The sequence below is a fragment of the Electrophorus electricus genome, unplaced genomic scaffold, assembly GCF_041902795.1.
Source record: "Electrophorus electricus isolate QZ-2024a unplaced genomic scaffold, ASM4190279v1 Scaffold66, whole genome shotgun sequence".
In the NCBI taxonomy this organism is placed as follows: Eukaryota; Metazoa; Chordata; class Actinopteri; order Gymnotiformes; family Gymnotidae; genus Electrophorus; species Electrophorus electricus.
In genome coordinates this window covers 160001-176382 of record NW_027658783.1, presented here as the reverse complement: position 1 = coordinate 176382, position 16382 = coordinate 160001, and the positions used below count along the sequence as shown (strand labels likewise).

Here is a 16382-nt window from a genome sequence, read left to right as displayed (position 1 = left end):
GCTTTAGCAGTATTCTACAGTTTTATGTCTTTTCCAGGAAGGCAACGACACCCACTCATGGTGAAAAAACAGTCTGCCCCTCTCTGGCAAAAAAACCTTGATCATTTTTACATCAAACCCTAACCCTAACCCTAGCTTTAAACCTCTGGTCCAAACCCATAACGAAAGGCAATCCAAAACAAGACAAGCACCTCATTTGTGGAATTAAAACACACTCTCCAATTGGCAGTTGCTTGAAGGCTTTTTCCTCTGAGCTAGGTTTAGGGACAGAATTTAGAATTTGGTAACAAATCAAAAACAACGTGTCAAAAGAGGGTGTCGCTAACGGAGCTCTTACATGCTACATCAAAATGCGTCAGTACAAATCACAGCACTTTTTTTCAATGAATGATTATAAGCACACTGGTCACAAAGTAGGACTCATTCCTCAAAAGCTACCAGTTGATGAGGTGCCAGCCACTTTGTCGTTCGCCGTGGACGTCCGCGACACCCAGCCAAACAAAACAAGACGTCGCGCTGTACCACCGCCGCCACCGTCCAGACAAAGGTATTACTGAACTATGCAGTTGTTTCTCTGCAACAGAGAAACTGCTCAAGCCACCGTCCTTTTATGCGTACCTCTCTTTCAACAAAGCACCTCAGGGGAGAGCGCGAACGCAGTCCCCAACTACCAGAAATTATACAGTCGAGATTCCCGCATTTGGGGAATTCGCAAGGGTCAGCACAGCCCAAGTGCAATGACTGAGCCTCGCTTTGAGCGACCCACTTTCCTGATCAGGGTCTCACCCCTGCCAGGTAAGTATGCTTTGGGAAAGCAGATGTAGAGGGACCCTCTCCCCACTGCAGAACACAGGAAAAGGATAAGGATAAAGAGCAGGGGGCGGGGTAGACCATGACAAGCAGGAAGGAAGGGAGAGTTAGGGGGCGGGATTGCAGGGCAATGGACTTGATCAAAGGTAAGGGAAGGGGCTGAAGGAAATTCTGGTCAAAAATCCCTATGTGTAGCACCCTCTACCATCCCCACTGGATATGAATTGATCCACTACCGGCAAGCATCGTTCACCCGATCACGGACCGATACCTACGTGTGGAGAGAGCCTACGTGAATTTTTCACGATTTCTGTATTTAAACAACAAATGGAAACCGGTCTGTTTGCCCAGTGCGATGTCCATTAGTTCCCTGTGGAAAATCACAGTGGGTGCGCAGTGCTTTAGCAGTATTCTAGTTTTATGTCTTTTCCAGGAAGGCAACGACACCCACTCATGGTGGAAAAACAGTCTGCCCCTCTCTGGCAAAAAAACCTTGATCATTTTTACATCAAACCCTAACCCTAACCCTAGCTTTAAACCTCTGGTCCAAACCCATAACGAAAGGCAATCCAAAACAAGACAAGCACCTCATTTGTGGAATTAAAACACACTCTCCAATTGGCAGTTGCTTGAAGGCTTTTTCCTCTGAGCTAGGTTTAGGGACAGAATTTAGAATTTGGTAACAAATCAAAAACGTGTCAAAAGAGGGTGTCGCTAACGGAGCTCTTACATGCTACATCAAAATGCGTCAGTACAAATCACAGCACTTTTTTTCAATGAATGATTATAAGCACACTGGTCACAAAGTAGGACTCATTCCTCAAAAGCTACCAGTTGATGAGGTGCCAGCCACTTTGTCATTCGCCGCGGACGTCCGCGACACCCAGCCAAACAAAACGAGACGTCGCGCTGTACCACCGCCGCCACCGTCCAGACAAAGGTATTACTGAACTATGCAGTTGTTTCTCTGCAACAGAGAAACTGCTCAAGCCACCGTCCTTTTATGCGTACCTCTCTTTCAACAAAGCACCTCAGGGGAGAGCGCGAACGCAGTCCCCCACTACCAGAAATTATGCAGTCGAGATTCCCGCATTTGGGGAATTCGCAAGGGTCAGCACAGCCCAAGTGCAATGACTGAGCCTTGCCTTGGGCGAACCACCTTCCTGATCAGGGTCTCACCCCTGCCAGGTAAGTATGCTTTGGGAAAGCAGATGTAGAGGGACCCTCTCCCCACTGCAGAACACAGGAAAAGGATAAGGATAAAGATCAGGGGGCGGGGTAGACCATGACAAGCAGGAAGGAAGGGAGAGTTAGGGGGCGGGATTGCAGGGCAATGGACTTGATCAAAGGTAAGGGAAGGGGCTGAAGGAAATTCTGGTCAAAAATCCCTATGTGTAGCACCCTCTACCATCCCCACTGGATATGAATTGATCCACTACCGGCAAGCATCGTTCACCCGATCACGGACCGATACCTACGTGTGGAGAGAGCCTACGTGAATTTTTCACGATTTCTGTATTTAAACAACAAATGGAAACCGGTCTGTTTGCCCAGTGCGATGTCCATTAGTTCCCTGTGGAAAATCACAGTGGGTGCGCAGTGCTTTAGCAGTATTCTACAGTTTTATGTCTTTTCCAGGAAGGCAACGACACCCACTCATGGTGGAAAAACAGTCTGCCCGTCTCTGGCAAAAAAACCTTGATCATTTTTACATCAAACCCTAACCCTAACCCTAGCTTTAAACCTCTGGTCCAAACCCATAACGAAAGGCAATCCAAAACAAGACAAGCACCTCATTTGTGGAATTAAAACACACTCTCCAATTGGCAGTTGCTTGAAGGCTTTTTCCTCTGAGCTAGGTTTAGGGACAGAATTTAGAATTTGGTAACAAATCAAAAACGTGTCAAAAGAGGGTGTCGCTAACGGAGCTCTTACATGCTACATCAAAATGCGTCAGTACAAATCACAGCACTTTTTTTCAATGAATGATTATAAGCACACTGGTCACAAAGTAGGACTCATTCCTCAAAAGCTACCAGTTGATGAGGTGCCAGCCACTTTGTCGTTCGCCGCGGACGTCCGCGACACCCAGCCAAACAAAACGAGACGTCGCGCTGTACCACCGCCGCCACCGTCCAGACAAAGGTATTACTGAACTATGCAGTTGTTTCTCTGCAACAGAGAAACTGCTCAAGCCACCGTCCTTTTATGCGTACCTCTCTTTCAACAAAGCACCTCAGGGGAGAGCGCGAACGCAGTCCCCCACTACCAGAAATTATGCAGACGAGATTCCCGCATTTGGGGAATTCGCAAAGGTCAGCACAGCCCAAGTGCAATGACTGAGCCTCGCATTGGGCGAACCACCTTTCTGATCATGGTCTCACCCCTGCCAGGTAAGTATTTAAGTAAGTAAGTCACGCAGTGTTTTCATTCTTCCAAAAACATTCCATTAAAAAACAAACCATGGGAAACTGTAGCAGGCAGTAATATCATCACCCCTGGAGTGACAGAGAATTGCTGTCACTGCAAGACAAGGGCGTGAAATGACCAATAAAAATCAATATAAGATAGAAAAGGGCGGTCTAATGGTCTATTCAGGAACACTTTTATCTCAGTAGCGTTTTCAGTTCACCGAAGGCTTGCGTAGTTTGGGTTTGTTACAAAGGAACCAAACCAAAAGAAAAATGTTTGTCTTCACGCAAAGAAGTGAGAACACAATTAAAGAACTTTACTAACACTCTGTATACCATTTAAATGTGTCACGCAGTTGTTCTGATGGTCATTTAATTTTCTGTGACAAAATCTGAACTTATACCTGAAGAACATTTTAGAGGGCAGGCATGTTTTTGTGGACATTTTACCCGAAAAGCATGGTGTCTTCAGCGTGAAATTTTTGGCAATCGGATGCATGTAGACAGCTGAAAATTGATAAGCAGGTACTTGTATTAGTCCTATGAAATGTTCTGTTGATAAATGTACTGTGCTTTGAGAATATCTGATGTTATCAAGTAATTTATTTAAGTATGCCAGTTTGGGTCCGCCCGCTGGCCCGCTGGGGGGCATTGGTGCATAAGAGTGCAAGTGGGACGGTGTCAAGTTTCATTCTTATGTTGTTATTGTTTGCCTTTTTTCCCCCTCACAGAGAACCTGTCCCAAAAACGGTCCATAAAAACACAGAGGTTGTGGTATGGCTACGTCACAGCCTTCCTCTCGTGCATTTATGGGCATAGATCGGGGGTATTTCAAAATCTCAAGGTGCAGGTGGTCATGCTGACAGAACATGACCAGCAATAAGACACCTACCTCATAAATGTAAGCATTTGTTATTTGCCCTAATTCTATTGGAACATTACACATAGTCAGTTCTGCAGTAATTTACTTTTGATACTGCAGATCATGTTATGTATTATTTGTGTTTTTGTCCATTTTCATTTAAAGAGGTATAGTCCCACAAAACAAATAAAGCTTTCAGCATTGCGCAGCTCCACCTCACAGCTGAGCAGTTTGAGTGGATGTCGAAATATTTGCAATTAAGGCCATGGTTATTGGGAGCAACAATTTTGAAATATGTATTTTCCAATTCCACCCCAAACACTTGCAAGAACTTGAATGAGTACTTGCAAGATGCTTGGAAGAGGATGCAGCTGCCAGGAATACCAAATTTCACAGATAGTAGGAGCTCCATTGCCACCCACGTAAGTATCGCACAGTGTGTCATTTATGCCAATGGCCTGAGTTATTTTTTTGTTTGTTTCTTCATTGCAGGCTAGGAATGCCCTGGGGCCCAAGTAAAGGGAAATTGTGGCAGACTTCATGTGCCATGACACCTCAGCAGCAAATAAATTCTATTCATTACATTTAAATACTCATAAGGCAGAAGAACACAGAAGGATTTGAAAGTTTCGTGGAGGAGGAGCAAGAGGAGGAATCGGTGGCTGAACAAAAACAAAAAATTGCAAACACAACAAAATTTCGCTCCTCGGCCTTTGGTCTACAACATTCACCTCCCTCAAAACATTACGGGATTTTAAGAAACACATAAAACACTCACCACAGATCATTTAAAATTCTTAAAACAAGTACCCCCCTCCCATTTATCCCCCAAGCCTACAAACCCCCAGAAGTCTGTGTCATTTAAAAAGACTTCCGTCCTCTTCCCTGGTTTCTTCTGCTTCTCCCCCTCGTTCTCCTCTGTAGTGTCCAAGTCTATCACCAAAGGGGAGATAGTCGGGAAGCTCCCCGTACTATCTGGCCTGGGGGTTGAAGTCGAGGGGCCTTCAATGGGCGCCGCTTCCACCATCCGGCAAGCCCTCCTCGCCTTGGCCGTACGCACACTCTCTCCGGGGGTCTTCCAGCCGGTCCTCACTCTCTTTCGCACAACCGCCACCGGGGCCACCTTCTCCGCTTCCTGGGTCTGCCTGGCCGACGAACCACCCTCCTGCAAGGAAGACCTTCCCTCCTCTCCTCCCGGAGTTGCTACCACCTGCTCCAGCCGTGGACCGTCTGGCGCCTCCAGGACTGCCACTCCTCTGCTCCCACCCCTAACCACCACAGCTGCATAGGTCCTCCTTTGGTTAGGGCAGGAGTGGGCCAAATGTCCCTCGCCATGGCACTGCCTGCACCTCCGTGGACCTCTACAGTCCCGTGCCATGTGCCCACTGTCCAGGCAGTTCAAACACTGCAAGCCGTGGCCCCGGCAGCTCCTGCAAAAGACCGGCTGGTCCCTATAAAAAAAGATACCCCCGGTTACCACCAAGAACGAAGAGGGCCAGGGGGTGCACCCACCCCCTCTTACCGTCCTCTTTAAAAGTCATTTGAAACTGGCGGTGCCCATTCCAAACTCCCAGCTCTTCACGGACCATCCTCTCCCCTGGATGTACGATGCCGTACTCCTGGAGGAACCTGCGGATAAGATCCGTGGGTACGTGGGGATTAAACATGTGGGTGGTCACCATACAATGGTTCCCATCCCACAGAGGTTCCACCACGTAATGTTTCCCAACGGGGTGGCGTTGGAGCTCCACCCTCCACTCCAGGACCCAACGGTAGATCTCAGCGGAGGAGACCGTGACGTCGTAGAACCCCAGGGGCCCACTGCGCTGAGCACAAATGAGGTCCCCCAGCGTCAGCTCCAGAGCACCGAAAAGGACCTCCCGTATGAACAGAACCCTCTCCGTCAAGAGGGTACCGTCCTCCGGGTTCTCCCAGCGAAACCTGGCCTCCTGCTGCCAGAGCAGGTCCCTCAGGCTCCGAAGCCTTCGCCGAGGCCCCATCGGTCAGTGCCGGGCTCCGAGGTCCGCCGTCCGCCATCTGCTCTCCTCCAACCGCAGGGTCCAGACCGGAGATCCTCCGCAGGTGCTCCAGTCCATCGGCATCGCAGTTCTTAGAAATCCTCCAGGGGGTGCTGCTTCTGGTCCGGACAAGCTGGGCCCAAAAAACACAAAAACCACCATTAAAATCAAGCAATAAAATCCCGTAAAAAAGATCAATATCATATCTGAACTGATAGGAACAGATTATTTTTTTCCATAAGATTTATTTAATCATAAATCAATTACAAAATAAAATAATAATAATAAAAATTCAGGAATATGTATAAAATTCTTTAAAAGTCCAGGACATAAAATACCACGGTCCCCCCCCCCCCCCCTCCATGTACCAATTTAATTGGGGTCATCATTAAAAGTCCATTACAAGATCACTTCTCGGCCCAGCTGCGCCTGGGCAACCAAATAAAACAACAATAAAACTGTTAAAACGGCCTCTCCATAAAAGACAGACACCACTAAAATACTAAAGAACACCACTAAAATACTAAAAAGCTACCACCATGATAGAGTAAAAACAGAGTCTAAGTTAAAATGGCAGATCCATGTTAGTTAAAACAGGGCACACAATGCAAATGATAAAAACCCACAATAACAGTGTTCATTTTGTTAATAAAAGCACACACAAAAAAACAAAATAAAAAAACACTTATTAATAAAAAAACAGACCTACAATTTCTACTTAAAACAATGTTTATCTATTATGTTCAAGTTCAAGTTCAAGTTCAAGTTTGGTTTATTTGTCACATACATAGTCATACACAGTATAACTCGCAGTGAAATGGTTGAGAGTGCTCTGTCCAAACTGAGGAAAAAGAAAACAGGGGTGCATAGAGAAATATAGATATTCTATATATGTAAAATATATATATATGCATAGAGAAATATATATATTCTATATATGTACAAAATATATTAACAATGTATGTACAATATATGTATATTATGATTATATACACAATGTACAATGTATATGGTTGTGTATATATATGTACACAATGTACAGAATGTACAGATCCCTTTTGTAGAATAACATATTTACAGTTTTTATGTTACAAGGTAATTGAATATATATATATATATATATATATATATATATATATATATATATATATATATATATATATATATATATATATATATATATATATATATATATACAGTTATGTTACATGGTGGTGGTGGTCCCCACAGTTTCCCTAATTCAGGGCCCGAATGGCCTGTGGGAAGAAGCTCCCCTTCAGTCTCTCTGTCTTGGTCTTCAGGGAGTCAAAGCGCCTCCCTGACCTCAACAGAGAGAAGAGTCTATTGTTGGGATGGGTGGGGTCCTTCACAATCCTCCTGGCCTTGGTCTGGCACCGCTTGTAGTAGATGGTCTGCAGGTCAGGAAGTTCCGTGTGAGTGATGCGCTCTGCTGAACGCACTACCCTTTGGAGTGCTTGTCTGTCCTGCTTGGTGCTATTCCCAAACCAGACTGTGATGTTCCCCGTGAGGATGCTCTTGATAGTGCAGGTGTAGAAGTTCCGCAGTACCTTGGAGGGCAGTCTGAAGTCTCTTAGGCGTCTGAGGTGGTAAAGATGCTGAAGAGCCTTCTTTGCCAGGGAGTTGGTATTGTGGGACCAGGACAGGTCCTGGGAGATGTGAACACCAAGGTACCTGAAACTATCTACTCTCTCCACCGTGGTTCCACTGATCCTCACAGATTGGTAGTGCTGCTCCTGCTTCTTGCTGCAATCCACGATAAGCTCCTTTGTTTTACTGACGTTTAGGCGGAGATTATTTTCCTGGCACCAGTTTTCCAGGTGTTTAATCTCCTCCAGGTAGGCCCTCTCGTCGTTGTCCGAGATCAGACCCATGACAACGGTGTCGTCAGCAAACTTGACAATGATGGTGGAGCTGGAAGTGGCTGTGCAGTCGTAGGTGTACAGTGAGTAGAGCAGGGGGCTTAGGACACAACCCTGAGGAGCTCCAGTGCTGAGGGTGAGGGTGGATGAGGCGCAGTTGCCCACCCGTACTGATTGTGGTCTGTCTGTTAGGAAGTTGGAGATCCAGTCGCACAGGGATGTATGCAGTCCTAGATCCCCCAACTTAGTAGTGAGTAGGGAGGGGATGATAGTGTTAAATGCTGAACTGTAGTCAACCAACAGCATTTTAACAATTTCCCCTCCCTTTGTCCAGGTGAGTCAGTGTAGAGTGGAGCAGATGTGCAATTGCATCATCAGTGGAGCGGTTGTGGCGGTATGCAAACTGCAGTGGGTCCATGGAGGCTGGCAGTGAAGATGTGAAGAAGTCTCTGACTAGCTTTTCAAAGCATTTCATCACGAGTGATGTGAGGGCAACAGAGCGGTAGTCATTGAGGTTGGAGGGTCGAGGTTTCTTTGGGACGGGGACGATGGTGGATCGCTTGAAGCTGGACGGCATGATACCGAGCGTCAGGGAGAGATTGAAGATGTCGGTGAATACCGGGGCTAGGTGATCTGCACAGGCTTTGAGGACTCTCCCGCAGATACCGTCTGGTCCCACCGCCTTCCTGGTATTCACCCTTTTAAACACTCTCCTCACGTCACTCTCCGTGATGATGAGAGGGCGCTGTTCTATGGTGGGCCCTGCGCATGCGCCATTGGCTGCGCCGATCGTACCATTAGCACTAGCGCTGCTAGCATTAGTGCTGTTAGCACTAGCGCCGTTAGCATTGGCGCTACTAGCATTGGCGCTGCTAGCATTAGCGCTGTTAGCATTAGCGCTGTTAGCATTAGCGCAGCTAGTTGTAGCCTCGAAGCGAGCGAAGAATGTATTCAGCTCGTTTGCCAGAGACTCATCCGCACTCATCAGTCCGGAGGGTGGGCTCCTGTAGTCCGTGATCGTCCGTAGTCCCTGCCACATGGATCTAGAGCCACTCTGCTGAAACTGTGTCTCTAGTTTCCTCCCGTAGCGCCGCTTCGCCTCCCTCACCGCCCTGCGCACTCCGTATGCTGCAAACTTGTACTCATCCATGTTCCCGCTGATGATTCCCGCATTGTAGGCAGCACTGTGAGAGTTCAGAGCCTCCTGGATGGTTCTGTCCACCCAGGGCTTCTGGTTGGGAAACTTCTTGATGGTGGTTCTTGGAATCGTGTCGTCCACCAGTTTCCCAATAAACCCTACTACTGCCTCCGTAAACTCGCTGACATCATCAGTGCTGCGCCGGAACATGTCCCAGTCTGCGTCATCCAGAGCGTCCTGCAGAGCAGCCACCGATTGGTCTGTCCAGCGCGCGACCTCCCTCTGAACCGGAGCTTTCAGCCGTTGTTTATATTTTGGTAGAAGGAAGATGGCGGCGTGGTCCGACTTACCAAACGGTGGATGAGCTAGTGCCTTGTAGCTGTCCTTGTATGGGGTGTAGCAGTGGTCTAGTGTCCTATTTCCCCTGGTGGGGAAGGTTACCTGCTGGTAAAGGTTGGGCACTGCACGCTTGAGGTTAGCGCTGTTGAAATCCCCAACCACAATAAGTGCAGCGTCCCGGTGCTGTGTCTGAAACTGTGTGAGAGCCTCATGAAGTTCACACAGTGCAGTGTCCATGTTGGCCTGAGGTGGGATGTACACGGTGTTGATGATGACTGAAGTGAACTCCGGTAGAAGGTAGAAAGGACGAAGCTTGAGGGCAAGGAGCTCCAGGTTGGGTGAGCAGGAGCGGGCGAGAGTAACAACATTGGCATTGTTGCACCAGCTGTTCGCCAGCGGTTTGGTACCGCTGGGTTCAGCCATGACTCGGCGAAGCAGAGGAGATTGCAGTCCCGAATGTCCCTTTGGAACTTTATCCTGGCCCGGAGGTCGTCTAGCTTGTTGTCCAGAGACTGGACGTTGGCTAGCAGGATGCTAGGTAAGGGAGCTCAGTGTGCGCGAGCCCTCAGCCTGTTCCTGACGCTGGCTCGCTTCCTTCGAGGCCTTTTCCTCGCGCCGCATCCTTTGTTTTCCCTCAGGATCTCTGTCGGCCATCTTGGGTCTGGGGTTAAAGACGGCTTGAGGTGAGTGCTATGTAGATTAAGAGAAATAAGGGCGTCTCTGCTGTGCAGAGAAATCAGGGGTAGCGGGAAGAGCGAAAAGAGTGAAAAAAGTGCCAGGTGTGGACGGAGCAGTCGTGACGGCAGCCGACTTCACCAGCGCCATCTTGATTCTGTATCTCTATCATGGTGGTTAAAACAATAAAACACGGTGGTCTGTTGGGACCACCGGATGGAGCAGAGTCTCAGCTAATATTAAACCTTTTTTTTTTTTTTTTTTTTTTACTGAAAACCCTAAAAAACTCCGGGGGGCCTACAGCTCGAAGAGGCCCTTCCACCTCTCCTTGGCCGCGTGGTAGCCCCACCGGATGACATCATGCTCAATCCTGAATTTTAAATCAGCACAAACCTTTTTATACAATCCCCAGGTATCCATGCACATCCCTTTCTGGATGAGGCTGGTCCTTGCATTCCATAGTTCTTTTTTGGATATGCTTACCAGCTTCCATATCCGGGGCGCGAAGGATGGCCTGGTCTCCTGGGGCCACCCCCATATGACCTTCTCAAAGATCAGTGTAAACTTCGGGTTTAATGTCCTGCACAGGTCGGCTACCTTACTCCAGACATCCCGCAGTCCCAAAACACATGCCGGAGAGTTTCTTCCCCGGCACAGTCGGGCCTTGGGCAGCGCGGGTGCCTGGTGAGCCCGTGCCTGTACAGAACATCCCTGACTGGCAATTTTCAGGGGCCTGTCGCTGGGGGCAACGTCTGTTCCTCCAGCAGCCGAAGTACTTGGCCACCGACTTGCCAAGGTTTAATATGGCGCCGGAAGCTTTCTCTAATTTCCCTATTTTCTTTTTCATGGAGCCTAGTAATCGATCTTAGGCAAACTATGCATAAAAGTTGAAGTAAGTAAATCCATATGTGCAGAAGATTCTCATACTGTGGTGGAAAAATTCTAGGGAAGGCACTAAGCTAACAAAGGCACACCAGTCGTGGCTCCTGTTTACAGACGTTAATGAAGAACGGCGATAACTCGATTCCTTGATGCTCTGTGGTTGTTTTTCTCTGCATCCATTAGAAATTAGTCTTTTTCGCAAGGGAAACTGCCCATTTATACATGGTAGAGACTGCTGGTTTCTAGCTGGAGCAGCCCAACCGAATCCGAGTGACCGTTGCTTTTGTACGAGAGCACTAAAGAAGAAGTTTGAGTCATCTGTTGAGCGTCGAGTCGTAGGAGTTCCGTTGGATTTTTTATCTTTTGTTTCTCACACAGTCGAACATAAAGGTTTTTAAATGCCGTGCTAATAGCGATATATGTTGTTGGAAAAGTACACGCTCACAAGTTTGGGACGACTGTTAGGCTAGCGGCTTAGCCTTTCACCGACCAGCTAGCTCAGCTAACATCGCCTTCAGCATAATGGAGCCATTACAAAGAAACTGATATTCGACAGTGATATTTACGAATTATATATGTTGCTTGGCCTGTCCGAAATGTTGCACGGAGAGAGGTGAATGACAGTGTTAAGTGGACAGTTAGGTGTGTAAGGTCAGTATAAGGTCAGGGTGAATGACAGTGTTAGGTGGACAGTTAGGTGTGTAAGGTCAGTATAGGGTCAGGGTGAATGACAGTGTTAGGTGGACAGTTAGGTGTGTAAGTTCAGTATAGCATCAGGGTCAATGACAGTGTTAGGTGGACAGTTAGGTGTGTAAGGTCAGTATAAGGTCAGGGTGAATGACAGTGTTAGGTGGACAGTTAGGTGTGTAAGGTCAGTATAGGGTCAGGGTGAATGACAGTGTTAGACACTCCACAGGGAGCAAGTTGCTCTTACTATGTAATATGTAGTATGTGCATGCCCACATGTGTGAGAGTGGTCACCTGACTTCTCCACTGCCTCCTTCAGAGACACAAAGCGAAGTGTTGCGTTGCCATCACCATGCTGATTGAATGCCAGAACCTTGATTTCACACACCAGCGCTGGGACAGAGAGAGACATAGTTAGTGTGTGAGAGGGAGAGAGAGAGTATAAGAGAGTGATGGGAGAGTGAGTATGTGCATGTGAAATAGTGTGTGGAAAAGGAACATTCTCTGCATAAAAACTATAAATTGTCTGTGGTCGATTATGACTTTGAACACATTCCTCTGCTTTAATCTTCTATAAAACACAGACCGTCAAACAACAACAAAAAATAAATAAATCTTTTCATTTACTGTGATTTCCAAGCTTGCCTGCTACTTTGCAGATGTCTCGTTTATCACACCTGCACCCTTCTAATCACAGCTGCCTGGCATTAATTCCTAAAGCCACACTGATCCCAAATCCCATGACGGAAACTGTCAGGATGGCTTTGAAACAGGCAGGCACCTGAACAGGACTTTTTTCCTCTGAGCGAATGCCAACAAAATTAACGGCGACAGTGGGACCTCTTACTTGGCATTTCTTCAAAAGGCTTAATGCAAATGTTAAATAATTATTTTAAACTGTGTTCCATTTTTACTACTTTTTTCCATTTCTTATAAAAGCACTTCAAATCTTTTAAAAGGGATAGTTTATTTTTAAATGTACCAATACAGAACCTCAAAATACAGATCACTATCTGCACTGGACTCACAGCTGGAAAATAGAAAGATGAACAAAACGTAATCGGAGGCTGTATTTACACCACCGATTTTACACCCTTTGTACACCACTGTGAAGATCCTACAGGAACGACTGAGCATGCTGGAGCATGGTGAACTGAATAGTGTAGGAAATTCCCTGAATAATATATCACCTACAAAGGGTTTTCCTAAGATCCCAGTGAGGATCCACTTCTGAGACTACAGGCATCAATTTACACTGTGCATGTACATGGATGTGCACCCTGAGCTAGTAAGGCGCAGGTTTCGTAGCTGTGAGACAGACCTCCCGACAGCCGTCAACCCCCAGTTTGACCAACGCTCTTGTGGAGTGTTGGGCTACACACCCGGCAGAGAGATGCTGTAGTGGGTGACGTTGCGGGGGAAGTTGAGCGGCCCGGTGAACTGCATTGCGTGGGCCTCACAGTAGTACAGCCTGAAGCCGTCATGCTGGCCCATCTTTGTGGAGGCTTCCCAGGACGCCTGCACCACACCGGAGTTCAGCACCTTTGTGTAGAGAGACGAGCAATGAGACGCGAGGAAAGTCACGCATATGTAGTTGTAACTACACATTCTGACAGGCCATAGATCCTCTGTATCACCATGAAACATAACTGTATAACTGTATGTATATATATATATATATATATATTCAATTACCTTGTAACATAAAAACTGTAAATATGTTATTCTACAAAATGGATCTGTACATTCTGTACATTGTGTACATATATACACAACCATATACATTGTACATTGTGTATATAATCATAATATACATATATTGTACATACATTGTTAATATATTTTTGTACATATATAGAATATCTATATTTCTCTTTGCACTCCTGTTTTTTTTCCTCAGTTTGGACAGAGCACTCTCAACCATTTCACTGCGAGTTATACTGTGTATGAATATGTATGTGACAAATAAACCGAACTTGAACTTTAACAAGCACGCATACACATGCACGCGCACACACGCACACACACACACACAAACACACGTACACGCACACACACACACACGCACACACATCCTCACACACGCACACACACATCCTCACACACTCAAACACACACACACACACTCACACACACACTAACACACACACACAAACACGCACACACACACACACACACACACACGCACTCACACAAACACACACACCCACGCACACACACATCCACAAACACTTACACACACACACGCACACACTTAACCCTAACCCTAACCCTAACCCTAACCCACGCACACACACACACTAACACACACACACTAACACATACACTCACACACACACACACTAACACACATACACACAGACAAACACGCACTCACACACACGCGCGCGAGCGCACACACACACACACACGCACACAAACACACACGCACATACGCACACACACTAACACACACACTCACACACACACCCGTACGCGCACGCACACACATACACACACGCTCGCACACAAATACGTGCGCGCACAGACACACACACACGCACACACACACACACACTCTCACACACACACTCAAACATGCACAAACACACGCGCACACACACACGTGGGCATGCACGCACGCACACACACACACACACACACGCACAAACACACATGCACACTCACACACACACAAACACACACACTAACACACACATACACACACACAAACACGCAGGCATGCAAACGCACACACACACACACACACACACACACACATAGCCACACACACACACACACACGCACGCACACTAACACACACACACACACACAAACACACACACACGCACACAAACACACACACTCACATCCACACACATCCACACACACACTCACACAGAGCAGAAACACACACACACGCACACAAACACACACACACTAACACACACATACACACACACAAACATGCACACACACACACAAACACACTCACACACGTGCGCACACACACACACACAAGCACGCACACACACACACTAATGCACGCACACAAACACACACGCACAAACACACACACACACAAACACACACACACACTCACACACACACACACTCACACACACATACACACAAACACGCACGCATGCAAACACACACACGCACGCACACACACGCAGGCACACACACACACACACGCGCGCAAACACACACACACGCACACACACTAACACGCACACACACACTAACATACACACACACACACACCAACACACACACGCACACACACACACACACTCACACACAAACACACTCACATGCGCGAGCGCAAACACGCACACATACACACACACACACACGCACACACAACCATGCACACACACACACTAACGCAGAAACACACACAAACACGCACATATGCACACACACTAATACACACACACTCGCACGCACACGCACACACATACACACACGCTCACTCACACACACACGTGCGCGCCAAGACACACACACACGCACACACACACACACTCACACACACTCAAACACGCACAAACACACACACGCACACAAACACACACGAGCACACACACGTGTGCGTGCGTACACATCCACACACTCACACACGCACACACACATTCACACACACACCCACACACACATACACACACGCTCGCACACACACGTGCGCGCAGACATACACACACGCACACACACACACTCACACACACTCAAACACGCACAAACACACACACGCACACAAACACACACGAGCACACACACGTGTGCGTGCGTACACATCCACACACTCACACACGCACACACACACACACATTCACACACACACCCACACAGACGTACACACATACACACACGCTCGCACACACACGTGCGCGCAGACATACACACACGCACACACACACACACTCACACACACTCAAAAACGCACAAACACACACATGCACACAAACACACACGAGCACACACACGTGTGCGTGCGTACACATCCACACACTCACACACGCACACACACATTCACACACACCCACACACACGTACACACATACACACACGCTCGCACACACACGTGCGCGCAGACATACACACACGCACACACACACACTCACACACACTCAAACACGCACAAACACACACACGCACACAAACACACACACGAGCACACACACACGTGCGCATGCATACACAAACACACACACACAAACACACACAAACACGTGCGCGCACACACGCACACAAACACACACGTGCGTGCGCACACACACACAAACACGCACGCACACACACACACACGCACTCACACATCCACAAACACTCACGCACACACACACGCACACACTTAACCCTAACCCTAACCCTAACCCACGCACACACACACACACTAACACACACACACTAACACATAGACTCACACACAAACACACACTAACACACATACACACAGACAAACACGCACTCACACACACAAACTCACACACACGCACGCGAGCGCACACACACACACACACACGCACACAAACACACACGCACATACGCACACACACTAACACACACACACACACTCAAACACACACCCGTACGCGCACGCACACACATACACACACGCTCGCACACAAATACGTGCACGCACAGACACACACACACGCACACACACACACACTCTCACACACACACTCAAACACG

General features: G+C 47.6%; 3 non-coding genes and 1 pseudogene across 3 annotated transcripts; all 4 read right to left on the bottom strand.

Moving 5' to 3' along the window:
* Positions 1–639: 639 nt before the first annotated feature.
* Positions 640–803, bottom strand: LOC118240488 (U1 spliceosomal RNA). Its single transcript, XR_004775445.2, has one exon. It is a non-coding gene; the product is annotated as a U1 spliceosomal RNA (small nuclear RNA).
* Positions 804–1842: 1039 nt separating this feature from the next.
* Positions 1843–2006, bottom strand: LOC118240492 (U1 spliceosomal RNA). Its single transcript, XR_004775449.2, has one exon. It is a non-coding gene; the product is annotated as a U1 spliceosomal RNA (small nuclear RNA).
* Positions 2007–3047: 1041 nt separating this feature from the next.
* On the bottom strand, positions 3048–3211 carry LOC113587417 (U1 spliceosomal RNA). The gene has a single exon (XR_003411734.3). It is a non-coding gene; the product is annotated as a U1 spliceosomal RNA (small nuclear RNA).
* A 9865-nt stretch (positions 3212–13076) lies between these two features.
* Positions 13077–16382, bottom strand: part of LOC113568596 (chloride channel CLIC-like protein 1) — a 15875-nt pseudogene continuing 12569 nt past the window's right edge.